The sequence below is a fragment of the Onychostoma macrolepis genome, chromosome 23, assembly GCF_012432095.1.
Source record: "Onychostoma macrolepis isolate SWU-2019 chromosome 23, ASM1243209v1, whole genome shotgun sequence".
Classification (NCBI taxonomy): Eukaryota; Metazoa; Chordata; class Actinopteri; order Cypriniformes; family Cyprinidae; genus Onychostoma; species Onychostoma macrolepis.
In genome coordinates, this window is record NC_081177.1 from 23020924 (window position 1) to 23033934 (window position 13011).

The following is a 13011-nucleotide window of genomic DNA, read 5'->3' on the forward strand; positions in this document are numbered from 1 at the left end:
GCATTACGTGTTCAGTCTAGGGCTACGTGTGCAGGTTCGTAGTGTTTCTTTACAAAGTGATATCGCCATCTACTGGACTGGCATGAATGATACAGCATTATCAGTCATTTTTGCGGATCCGTGTGAATGGGATTGTTTCGACCACATTGTTAGCTGTATGTGAAATTAGTGGATTAGGATTCTAGTGGTTTCACGGTTTATCACAGTTTTTCCCTGACTGGGCTTTTATATGAATCAAAATGCATTAAACAGAACCACTGCGTTTTAATCAACGATCCATACGAACTTGCTACATTATAGTATGAGCAGTTTTGATGGAAATTAGATTAGTATCATTTCAAAACGTAAAGCAAAATCAGAATGCTCTGACCTTAGCTTTGTGAAATAATGCTACATAAAATATATCTACATGAAACAGAAACAGCAGACGGGCTGAATGAGACGCAAATTCACTCTCTGCCAGCAGGTGGCGCTTATGGAACAGCAGTGCTGCACTTTTAAATACTACATTAATATGCATTAAATGGAGGTAAGATGAAAAGAAATACCATCTAAACTTTTCTGAAGACATTCAGTTTCTCTCAGACAAACCCCAATTCATTATTTAGGATTTTCTTCCAATATTTCGCACATCATGAACAGTGATCTTGCTCTGCCTGCTATAGTATATTTTCCTCTTTGTTCATCTTCAGCGTCTCTTGCTTCTGTTAACGGCCATTTACAGTTGGTTTATTTGCGCAGTTAAAAATTAGTTGCGTGTCAGTAATAGTTCTCTAACCATTAATCAGAAGTGTATGCAGTTAACAGGCATCTCCTCTTAATTCACGACGCTGTCTGTGGCAGTTAGCCATTTGTACCAGTAAGTTTTTTAAAAGTTCATACCATGTGTGTAATTCAAACCGGTTTACCATTTGAACTGGTATATTGCTCAGCACTAAGTCAAACTTTTTTAGTACATTCTTGTTATATAACTGTACCCTAAGTTACTTAAAATGTCAATGTGCACTGAGCACTGAGCTTTGTTGCTGCCACAGAAAAACAAAAACATGCTTTTGCGAAAAGCATTGGCAAAAACATTTGCATATGCATACTTAAATGTGTAAAGCAAGTGTATTATCATTTTTATTCGTATTTAATTCTTATGTTTACTTAATATTTCATATATTGTAATATTTAGTTATTGTTTTTGTTTATATTATATATGAACTATATTATTATTACCAACACATTACAATGCAATTTCTGATATTTTGGTTTATATTTTCTACGAAACCAGTTGAGAACAAGCTTTGGGCCTAGTTGTTCCACAACCACCAAAATCTCTTCCTCTCTTTCACTTTAACCTCTCTTTCAGATCTGCGGCTGAGTTCGCTGCGTTTTCTAGGCGGATGCTCTGCAGCTCACAGACATGCTGCACTTTTCCTGTTGCGCACTACCATAGTGAGCTACAGAAACCAGGACTCAGCGTGGGCCAAAAGAGGACATGGAAAGCTGATCTCAGACCATCCTCAGAAAAAATAGGTCAATACGCATTGGCTGCGACCACTTACAAAAGTTCTTTCAGTCAGACGGGGAAAACCCAGTGTCCTATCTGTCTCTACACAAGTCCACCGTTTCCTCTTCTGGTTAATAGTCATCATATGAAGCATCACAACAACAGACATCTGATTCAGAAGTAGGAACTATCAATTATAATCGCAAACAGACTTCAATGACCTCTTTCACAGAGTGAAATGTCACTAAATCCATGTCGCTGTTACATCAATGATGTCGAATACACACCACAAACACTTTATCCCTATACTGACTATCCCTGTACTATACTGTTTTTCTACCCTTCGGAGATTCTGGTGTTGGCATTTTAAGCACTTTAATCGCAGCAAACAGTCAAAGTGATTAGGCAACAAGGGTGATAAGGAGTGAAAATAGATAAAGGCTATTATGCCCTTCGCCCTGAGGAAATGAATCAATATTGTGTAGTGTTATGGATGAAGCCTGTTAGTCTAATGCGTATCACAACAGGCCCCGAAATACTCCTAAGTGCTTAAATGCCTATTGAGTTTGGTGCAGCCCACTCCTATTTCCTGACCATATGATAGTCAGTGATGAGAAATTGAGAGCGAGGGGGGTTCCTGTCTGCCTGGATGAGAGGAACAGCAACATGAATCTCACTTTCTGTCATCCTCGCTGCAACGAGAGGCTGTTCCTCGGGTCACCGCCTCTCCACCCAGCAGACAGAAGATAATGTCAGTGAACCAAACGCGTGCAGGTCGCTCTTGTTCAGCTGTGAATAACAACACTTTTGCACTCTTTACTATAAAGGTTCCTTTAGAACCAGAAGGGTTTTTCGGGCCTGATACCACAGGAGAACTTTTTCAAAAGTTTCAAAAAGAAAGCCATCTGTGTACTGGTGCTCTAAAAACCCAGAAACCAATAGACTCTTATGAAAAATGGATTCTAAATGGCACCATATAAGGCTTTCTTTTGCTTGTGGGATGATTTTTAGATATGAATAGAAACCTGCTTTTTGAAAAACAAGAGTAAAGAAGCATTAAACACATTTTACTCCCAAATAACTTCAGGTCTATGTTTTATGAAGACATTTTTATTTTTAAAATACTGTCTTGAATTAATATAATAAGAACAGAGACATGCATAAAGAAAGTAAATATGGTCAATTTTGATTTAATGTTTCACAATTTGAGTTGAATTACTGAAATAAATGAACTTTTCCATAACATTCTAATTTATTGAGATGCACCTGTATATATATATATATATATATATATATATATATATATATATATATATATATATATATATATGTATATATATATATATATATTAGGATGCACGATATTGGATTTTGCCGATATTTTTCAACTCATTTTGGCCGATATCTATGCCGATACCGATATATTTCCTTTTGTTTGGAAACAACACCAAGTCTCTCCTGTGCAGAAATTATAAGCAAAATATTTTTAATTTTGGCTAGTTTTTAACAAGAATTTATTTATTAGAATTAAACAGTTTTTAACAGTACATTGAAGCTTTGAAAATAACTATAAATAAACTATATCAATCGCTGCATTTTTCCCCCAGAAAGATGCTGTGTTAACCCTAACATTTTATTTTAAGATTTAACATTTGTAGATGGTCTAAAACAAAAGAGTTGTAAAGATTCTGAAAATCTTTTAGAGCTCATGATTTGTTTAAAAAATAAAACATATTACACATTAATGAATAAATCAGTATATATAAAATTATTTACTTTACAAGTGTCATGTTTGTGATTTTTTTGTCATGTAAGCTAACATACTCATTATTTTTATGACATCAATTACTGCTTTATTTAATCAGAAACACAGTCTAAATATTATTTGTGTAGGCTATTTTACTTTTAATTTAATTAGAAGTAGGCCAACAGCTATTCTGCACGTGCTATTACTGTTTACTCTCTCACACTCCGAACGCTTCATTCTGTAGGTGCTTTCACAGATTAAATGCAGCGATCCAAAACAGTGAATCTAATCATCATTCAGACAAAACTTTGCTTCAAGAATGAGCCACACTGCTGACCTGATCTAATCACTAGCACACCCTGAGCACATGTGAGTTAACCCATTCCTCTTATCAGCAAGACATATCGGCATAATTTTTCATATCAGGCCGGTGCCGATATTTAAAGCCATTATCAGCCGATTCCGATATCAGTCCGATAATATCGTGCATCCCTAGTATATATATGTGTATATATATATATATATATATATAGTTTGAGAATGTCTGCAAATAAGAAATAACGAGAATTTGTGCATTTTAATGAGTTTGAAAGACAAAAGCTTTTCAATAATCCATAATAATACATGGTTAAATAACCTACTGAGTGATAATTCAAATAAAAAAGAATGTGTTCATCAGTAGTTGATGCAATGTTGAAACACTTCTTAAACCTGAAATCATTTTTATAAATCCAGTGGTCCAATGGTGTGTCGCCACCTGACTAATGACAAGTCTATGTGTGAATGTCCACAAAACTGGATTTTGAATGTATATTAATAGTAGACTATTTAGAAAGGAAAATTTTAAAGATAAAAAAGAGGAATTAGAGAGAATCGATAAATTAGGAATAATTTATTGCTATTGTGTGAATAATAGGCTGTATAATCATGTAATCAATAAAAAAGTAACTGTAGTCTGATTAAGAGTATTTTAAAATGTAACTTACTCTAATTACAGGTACTTAATTTTTGGAATCTGATTACGTAATCCAGATTACATGTAATCAGTTACTACTGCTCTGTGTGTGTATATATATATATATATATATATATATATATATATATATATATATACTGAAAATTATATATATATTATATATAACTTTTCGTCCTCAGCATTCTCATTTTAATTTAGTTTAAATTGACGTATTAAAATCAACACTAAAACTGAAATAAAAATGAATAAAAACTACAGATATATTTCTAAAAACAAATACCAATAACTAATAAATATGATAGAATTATGAAATATAATGGCAATGGCATATGAAAATATGAATTTTTACTAAAATAAACAAAAGCAATTTGTAAATATTTGAATTAAATTAATTTGAATTAAAAATAAAATGAAAAATAAAAACTAATTTAAACTATTACAAAAATATACATAATATTTCAGTGATACTCATCATGTAATTTTAAACCTGTATGACTTTATTCTATGAAACAAAAGAAGATATTTTGAAAAATTATTTCATTGTATATCCCAAAACAGCTGGCATAATCTTTAGAGCTTCTTAACTTCTTTTAATTTTCTGCATATAAGTAAAATAAGTGTACATTTATTTTTATAGAGTGTGCATCTGAAGAGCCTGTAAAATCAAGAACGTTTTTCACTGCAAGGAGCCTTTTGTGCTTTGGATGCTGAAGGTCCTTCATAGTACAATGCACCGCAAACTCAACAGTGTAGTCCACTCAAGAACTCAAAAGTATAAAAGTGTTAGTTCAAGAAGTAGTTTAGAAAAAAATGAAAACCTCATGTCATTCCAAACCTGTATGGCTTGCTTTCTTCTGAGTAACAAAAAAAAAAAATATATATATATATATATATATATACATATATACATATATATAGTTATATAACCTAAAACTAACTTATTGCCACACCTGCCAATGGCCAGTGATGTGATAAAATTTACCGGCCAAAAGATTTTTTTACCGGCCATGAAACTCTTTTTGCAAAAACAGGCAATCATTACTACTACAATGACTAAACATATTTACAATTTGTCCTTTACTTTACTTACAAGAAAAAAAAACAAACAGATTTATTGATTATCTTTTTTTTTTTTTTTTGTCCCTCAAAAATGTTGAGATTCTTGTTCGGCAAACAGAGCAGGCCATCGTGTTACGCCTGTTTCACACATACTCAGTTTGCAGTGCGAATGTGGTGCGTATTTTTTCCACACCCATATTAATGGATTAGAGCAGGGCTATTCAATTAGCTTCATTTGAGGGTCATATTGAACTGAAAATTTAAAGGGGGCCAAGCGGGTAGGGCCCGTCCCGATCTCTTTCTGGGGGGACCAATAAAATTTGAAATTAAATTGAAATCTAAAATCTATAAAAGGTTAACATTAGTGCTTTCTGTCAATCGATTAAAAAAAAAAAATCACACATTTTTTTTAATTAATCATGATTAATTGCATATTTATGTTGTTATAATTTCACATTGAACCTCCAAATTAATGTAGAAACAACATAAAGACAGTATATTTTAAATAAGTTTTTAATGGCATCCTTTTACTAAGTAGCCTATTATTAATGAAGTATTGATACCAATACTGCGACTGCATGGTGTCTCTATTAAATGCATTTTCCCTCAATTTTGCCTGTTAATTATAGCCATTCAACATTACAGTATAATTGAAAGCCATTATTTTTTTACATTTAATAGGCTCTGAAATATTAAGTGATTTTAAAACAATCTTCACATGATTGCATATGCATAAGCTATACAGATTCATCTTTATTAATCAGCGACTAGAGCAGTCGAGTGATTTCTCTCTTTCTTTTGTTCCTTGATTTACATCAATGACAGACTTCAGCAGGTTTTACTTTAAAAGCTGCGCTGTCTCTTTAAAACCTGATGCACATGACGAGGATCTGACACATATCCTATTTTCTCCAAACTTTTTACGGTCATTTAAGACTTTATAACTCATTTAAGACTACGTTTACAAGGTAACTGGCCAATAATTGTGTGTGTTTTCGTCCGTTGAAGCGCTACTGCTGTGTACTGCGGCTCAGTGTATGTGTACAGACCATGGTACAGACGAACATAGCCTACTTTACTGCACTGTTTGGCCGGCGTAAGCCCAGGTATGTGTTTATTAGAGTTATTAGAATCAGGGACAAGCGGGCCATCACACTGCTCTGACCTTATCAGCCCAATCACGATGAGCTCATCTTGGGAAAAGATTATTTTATTCACTTACGTCAAAAACAGCGAATCCCTTTCAAACCTGGCTGTTGTTTTCACTACATTGCATTGTTATATTTCTGAAAAGTTTTACCCGCCAACAGGCGACTGACACTGTTACGTTTTTTTTTTTTTAAGAATGTTAACCAAACTGTTTTGCTGACCATTTGACTTCCACATGAAAAAAAACAAAAAAAACATTTCAAACTTCTCAAAACATCTTTTTTACGTTTCACAGAAGAATGTTAATCATACAGGTTTAGAACAACATGAAGTTTTCATTTTTGGTGTACCATCCCTTTAAGGTGACACACTGAAGAGCCTTTAAAAACAGCTTCATGTTTCATTCATTTTGGGAGATCCCCCAACACTTCTCAGTAGAATTCATTCGTTCTAGTTAACATGTTGACCACTCTGCGTAATTGTCACGTACACAGTGGTTTTCCATCCGTTTGTACCCTTCCTCTATCATCATGCCCTGTGTAGTGTTAATTATTAAGGGATTTTCATACAGTCAGTGTGTCTGGTGCCCTAAACCCTCCCTCTACCCTCCGTCACACATATTCCACTCTAATCCATAGGGACTATTCCTTTTTCCCCCTCTCTCTCTCTCTCTCTCTCTCTCAGCTCATGTCTGTCTTAAGATACAGAAGCGTATACGAGTGTTACTTGATCCTGAATCTACTTTGACATCAACGGTGGCAGGAGTGCATGGCGTGCATATTAAACCCTGTCTGTGCACTGCACATGTGGGAGAGCGTCTACACCAAATGCATATATTGCGTTCAAACTGACCCATTCGTTCACCTTTCAAACACTTGAACCCACAGTGAGCCGGGTTTCTGCATCCTGCTGTGACAGTATGACGGTCTGTCACGTCACACAACACAGACTCTGGTCATGTGGTTAAAAATGCAGCCACTGTAGCCTGTCTGTAAGGATATGGCATTAGAGTCAAGCAACAAAACAGAAGAAAGCTGCTGGTGGCCCTTAAAATGTCATGCCATTTTTGCAGTTTACATGTGTGCTTGATTGCATGTATGTGCAAAAGAGAGAAAGACAGTTCTAGTAATATCAGGGTCATTTATTTATTTATGTATTTATTTATCAATGTATATATATATTTATATATATATATATATATATTTTTTTTTTTTTCTTTCTTTGGAGGCAGTCCTAGTCTACGTGATGCCCTATGTGTGGCAAAAATATGATTAAAGAAAAAAAAATGTTTTAACAACTTACTAGTTTTTTAATATTAGTATCTAGTATTTGATTTGAGAGCACCTAACATGACCTAATGACCTAACATAATAATAATAATAATTTTGATTTATTAAACAAATTATGATTTTTTTTTGTGAATAATTATTATTATTAGTAGTAGTATTATTATTTCACAATCACAAGACAACAATATATATATATATATATATATGTATGTATATAATTGATTTATTAAATTTAATTATGATTTCTTGTGAAATACAAAAATATATTTTAATTATTATTATTATCATTAACATATTGTTGGCATTTCAGGAGACAACAATACAAACTACAATAATAATAATAATTTCCTTTATTAAAGAAATTACAATGTCTTGTGAAATACAAAAAAATATATATTATTATTATTTTTAATAGTAGTAGTAGTATTAGTTGTAATTATTATTATTATTATATATTGTTGTTAGTATTTCACAAGATAACGATACAAACTACAATTATCGTTGTTGTTTATATTTCACAACAAATCATTATTTAATAAATCAAACATATTGTGCAGCTGAACTTGAAAATCAGTGATGATCAGCAGCTTTGATATTTTTATAATTTTTTGTGTTCTACAGGAAAATAGTTTTGAGTTTCGAGTGACATATAAGGGTGGACGGATGATGACAAATTTAAAGTAAATTATCTAAACAAGCTGTGACTCGATTAAACTGACCAAAATGAACTGTGAATGGGTGATTTCTGTCCTAGCGCTTTAGACAGATTGTTTTAATCTGTAATCCTGCAACATAATTATCAAATGTACATTTTTTTTCTGCTGATGACATTAGACTCAACACAGTTGACACAATAAGGTGCAAAAGACAGTTCATCAGTCACTAAGCCCTGAGTAGAGAGCGTATCTCTCTCATACACACACACAGTGAGTTTGAGCTGCAGTGTAAGAGGATTTCATTCATCCATATTCACTGTATCGGACAGCAGTTTCTCGGTCAGCGTGCACTGGGGGGCATAAGCTCTCGGTGTTAAGTCACTTTCTTGCTTGAATAAAGTATATCCCGCTGGGCCAGGAGGAAAAACTTAACACTTAGAGATCACACCATTAATTGCGCTCCCAAACTGCAGACACTATGGAAGGTGCTGCTTTATCACAGGTGCAAAAAAATAAATGACACACACTGGAATAATATTAACCACATTAAATAATATCCCTTACAAAAAAACTGTACTTTGGTGCAGTAATGCCATCAGATATTAATACTATTACATATTAGTAGTATAAATACTGTACATACCAAGATACAAAATGACCATGCAAAATACATAATTTGCAAAAAATACAATGGTTTTTGTGCATTCTTGGATGTACTGTGGATACCATTATATTTAATGAAGTAAGTATAAATATTTCAAAGTACCATAGTATTACAATCACTGTACCATGGTAACTCCACAGTACTTTTTTTAAGAGATGGTAGTAAATGGAACATATTCAAAATTCCATGGTAAATGTACATAAAACCATGGTATTATGTCCAAATAACATGGTCCCATCCCAAAAACATGGAAGCACCATGCAGCATATCCAACAAATTATGGTATAGTACCAAGAAATGGCTTGATAGAACCATGGTACCCTGAAAAACAGGTTGTACCATGGTACTTTTTGGTAGTTTTTTTTTTTTATCAGTAGCAGAGGACAAGCAAAATTTCACTTCAAAACACTCATTCAGTACACACTTTAAAGCATCTTTACCTTATTAATTTACTCTCAGTACTGTATCTTCCTCTTCACCACCCCTCTCAAGAAAATACAGAATCAATAAGAACATCAATACGAGCTCAGAATACCCATTCAATGATCTCCAGTCTACTGAAAAAGATACAGCACAGCCCTAATCGTGTTTTAGACTGACTCGGGCTGCTATTGTCTGTGAAACGTCTAGAGTCTGAAACCAAACAGCATATTTAGGCTATACAGAACGATAGTTATATAAAGTGACAAAGCTTATAAGAGTCTCATAAAGTTCTGATCAACACCCCGCCGAGCCGAACGCGTAAAACGCCTCCAAATGCCAGAGAAAACAGCTCAAAGTTCAACATCTGATGACATGGTCAGTGAGGGAAGATGAAGCGCGCTTACCGTGCGTTTCACAGAGCCAGAGAGAGTGATGCGGCGCGCAGCATCCCTGCCGTCCTCAGTGAGAAGACTTCTACTGTGCGCTCTTCTCCGGCATGGCCGCGGCTCCTCAGCTCTCCTCCGGCGCACACCGCTGCAGGCTGAGCATCGTGGCTGGTCTTGTGCTCTCAGTTCATCTGCTGTGGAGCGCGCTCAATGCCGCCTATTCTGATTGAGTTTCGAGAGCGCAGAGGCTGCGATGATCGCTCACTTTCTCCGGGCATATGGACCATGTGATGAGACTCATCCCTCCATCTGCGCGAGCCCGCTCAGCGCCACCCAATGGAAAAACGACGCTATTCATCACTAACGCGAGTGGGCCGCCCATTGGAAAATAAAATCGGCCCAGTTCTGAAAGATTTAAGATTTACATTTATTGCGTTCAAATATTTGGTAGTGCGGGGTTAGTTGTCACAGGAGCGGTAGCTCAATATGGTTTGGAGTTGAAAGTCTAATTGCACAAATGTGTTTTATCTGGTTCTGTAATGTTGGTTTCAAATACCCAGTTCAAAACGAACCTTAAACCTTCAAACGTAAATTGCAGTAGCCTATTATATTTTTTTCTATAGCCTATACAAACAATAGGCCTAAATAAGCAAACAAACAAACATTCAGGCAAAAATTGACTAATAATTTAACCTAAAGATGCATACTTTGTGAACGGAATGTTTCATAAATGTCAAGCTGTCACACGTTTCAAAGTTTATAATATGCTTTCATAACATTCATTTTTGAATGTTATGAAAGCATATTATATTGCTGTTTACAATATCTGTTTGCTAAAATTATATTGCTGTTTACAATATCTGTTTGCTAAAAAAAAAAAAAAAAAAAAAGGCTATCAATTGTTTGATATTTTGTACCAAACCACGTTTATTTATTCATTCATTCATTCATAACCGGTTCCATATAGGTGACCATATAGACTTTACATCAACATCATGGCCCGGTCTCCTTACATTTTAGATTAAAAATTAAGTTTAATAGGCTACTTATAACGTCCTAAGCATTGACGACTTGGGGCTTTTTCTAAGAAATTACTGGAGTCATGAGGAGGCAGCATGATTGTACTGATTTTATACAACAGTTCAATACAAATAGAAGTTAATTTTGAGTAACTTACATTTTAGACTAAAATATTACCTGTTAAGTTTGCTTTTGCTAACGAACACAAAGTACATGTGTTTTGTTGAAGGATTCTGTGTTTTGAAGGAAGCCATTTAATGAATCATTCAATGAGTCACTCATAAATTGCTTCGAATACTTGTAGGCCATGTACACACTGCAAGTTTCAGGAGTGACAACCGCATTTAAACGCAGGAGTGAGTCCTGTAAATTATCGTTCCATGTGTGTATGGAACAGCACTCACTTCCGCATTTGTAACCATAGCAACATTTTGGCTTCTTGCAGGACTGAAGAAGAATTTAGCTGTTTGGTATCTGCCATTTTTTGGCTAAATACTCTTTTTCTCCATCGATTTTAACTGAACTACCGCTTATAGACGTGCTGCGTTTTGTTTCTGCATGGGAGGCTGCTTTATAGAGCGCTGTCTTGCAGTGTTGCCACGCTTTTAGACGTGTTGTTTGGTCTTAGCTCATAAAGCTAGGCACTTTATGGAGTTTGTAAAGTGGTCTGTTGCAGATATGAGATATAAGATTTTTTTTGGTGTTATAAAACATAAAGCATTTGGGTGTATTAGTGTCTTTGTGCTTGTTCTTGTTTGTTGTTTTTCTTTCTGTGAAGATCTGGCAACACTGACAATTTACCGCAGGGCTTGTGAGCTCAACTAGCTCCGGCCATGTCAAAATGTGCTAAGGTTAAGACTAATTTCACTGTTATTTTCTTGCATTTCACATACAGACGAAGACACATTTCTGATGCACGTTTAAATACGTCATTAACAACTAGTTGTTCAGTTCGGTTCCGTACACACTGCATAATTTCTGTAAATGCGGTTGTCACTACCTGTATTTTTCGGGAGTTGAGCTCATTTTAGAACAAATCGGTTGAATAAATGATTCAATGCCTCACTCAAACGTCACTGTTTTGATCTTGAATGAGTAAGTATTTCTAAATAAATCGGGTTGAACAAATTAAAAAGACTTTGTTACACACTGCGTAGAATTTCTGTAAATGCGGTTGTCACTACCTGTATTTTTCGAGAGTTAATGTGGTTGTGGAATGCGGTTGTCACTCCTGTATTTTAGTGGATTATGTGTGTACAGAACGCGATTAAGGAGTAATGTACACACATAATTCACTAAAATACGGGCGTGTGTACATGTGTACAGTGTGTACATGCTATGAATCAGCGTTTTAGAACAAATCGGTTGAATAAATGATTCAATGACTCACTCAAACGTCACTGTTTTGATCTTGAATGTGTATTTCTAAATAAATCGGGTTGAACAAATTATTAAATGATTTATTCACAGTTGCCTTAAAAAAGTTGCTTTTTAAGTTGCTTAAAAAAAACATTGACCCCACCAATAATACAGGCTGACTGCTCAGCCAGAATTTGAGGACCAGAAATTTTGAACACTGCACATATTATATGATCCCTTATTCTGGTTCTGGTTGTTATTCCTCTTGACATTATTGCATATTTCACATTGTATTAAATATTCTATATCTCATTAACACTGTATATTTCATAGGACATTATTTTATTTATTATCAATTATTTCTTTTACTCTTACCATGTGGCTTTTAGCTCTTCACTTGCGAGTCTCAGTGTCTGCTTGTGTTATGCCTGAACCTAAATTGCACCTCTGGGATTAATAAAGTTGTATTGTATTGTACTGCCTCCACTGGACTGTATAACCCTTTCTTGTAATGTGCACAGTAGAAATCAATGGTTTTAATCAAATAATAGCTGCATGCCACACTCTACATAAGTGTTCATGCTCCAATGTAATTACAGCATTAATCAGAACAAGTAAGTGGGTAAGACTAATGAACAATGTGCTTATTTTCTGAAGCAGCTTGTAACTAAAATTGTTATTGGTATTGTGATTTATTGAATTTAGCGTAAATAACATGGTAACTCTAATGTAAAGTGTTACCTAAATAGCTCTAAAATATGTATTATTTATTTAATTTTTTATTTCTT

General features: G+C 34.4%; 1 protein-coding gene across 3 annotated transcripts in view; it reads right to left on the reverse strand.

Annotated features, from left to right (window-relative positions):
• Positions 1–10140, reverse strand: part of LOC131532438 (uncharacterized) — a 62613-nt gene extending 52473 nt beyond the window's left edge. For all 3 annotated transcript variants that reach the window (XM_058764094.1, XM_058764096.1, XM_058764093.1), the window contains exon 1: positions 9863–10140. The gene's annotated coding sequence lies outside the window, so the exon portion shown is untranslated. The remainder of the gene's footprint in view (positions 1–9862) is intronic.
• Between the last annotated feature and the right edge of the window lie 2871 nt (positions 10141–13011).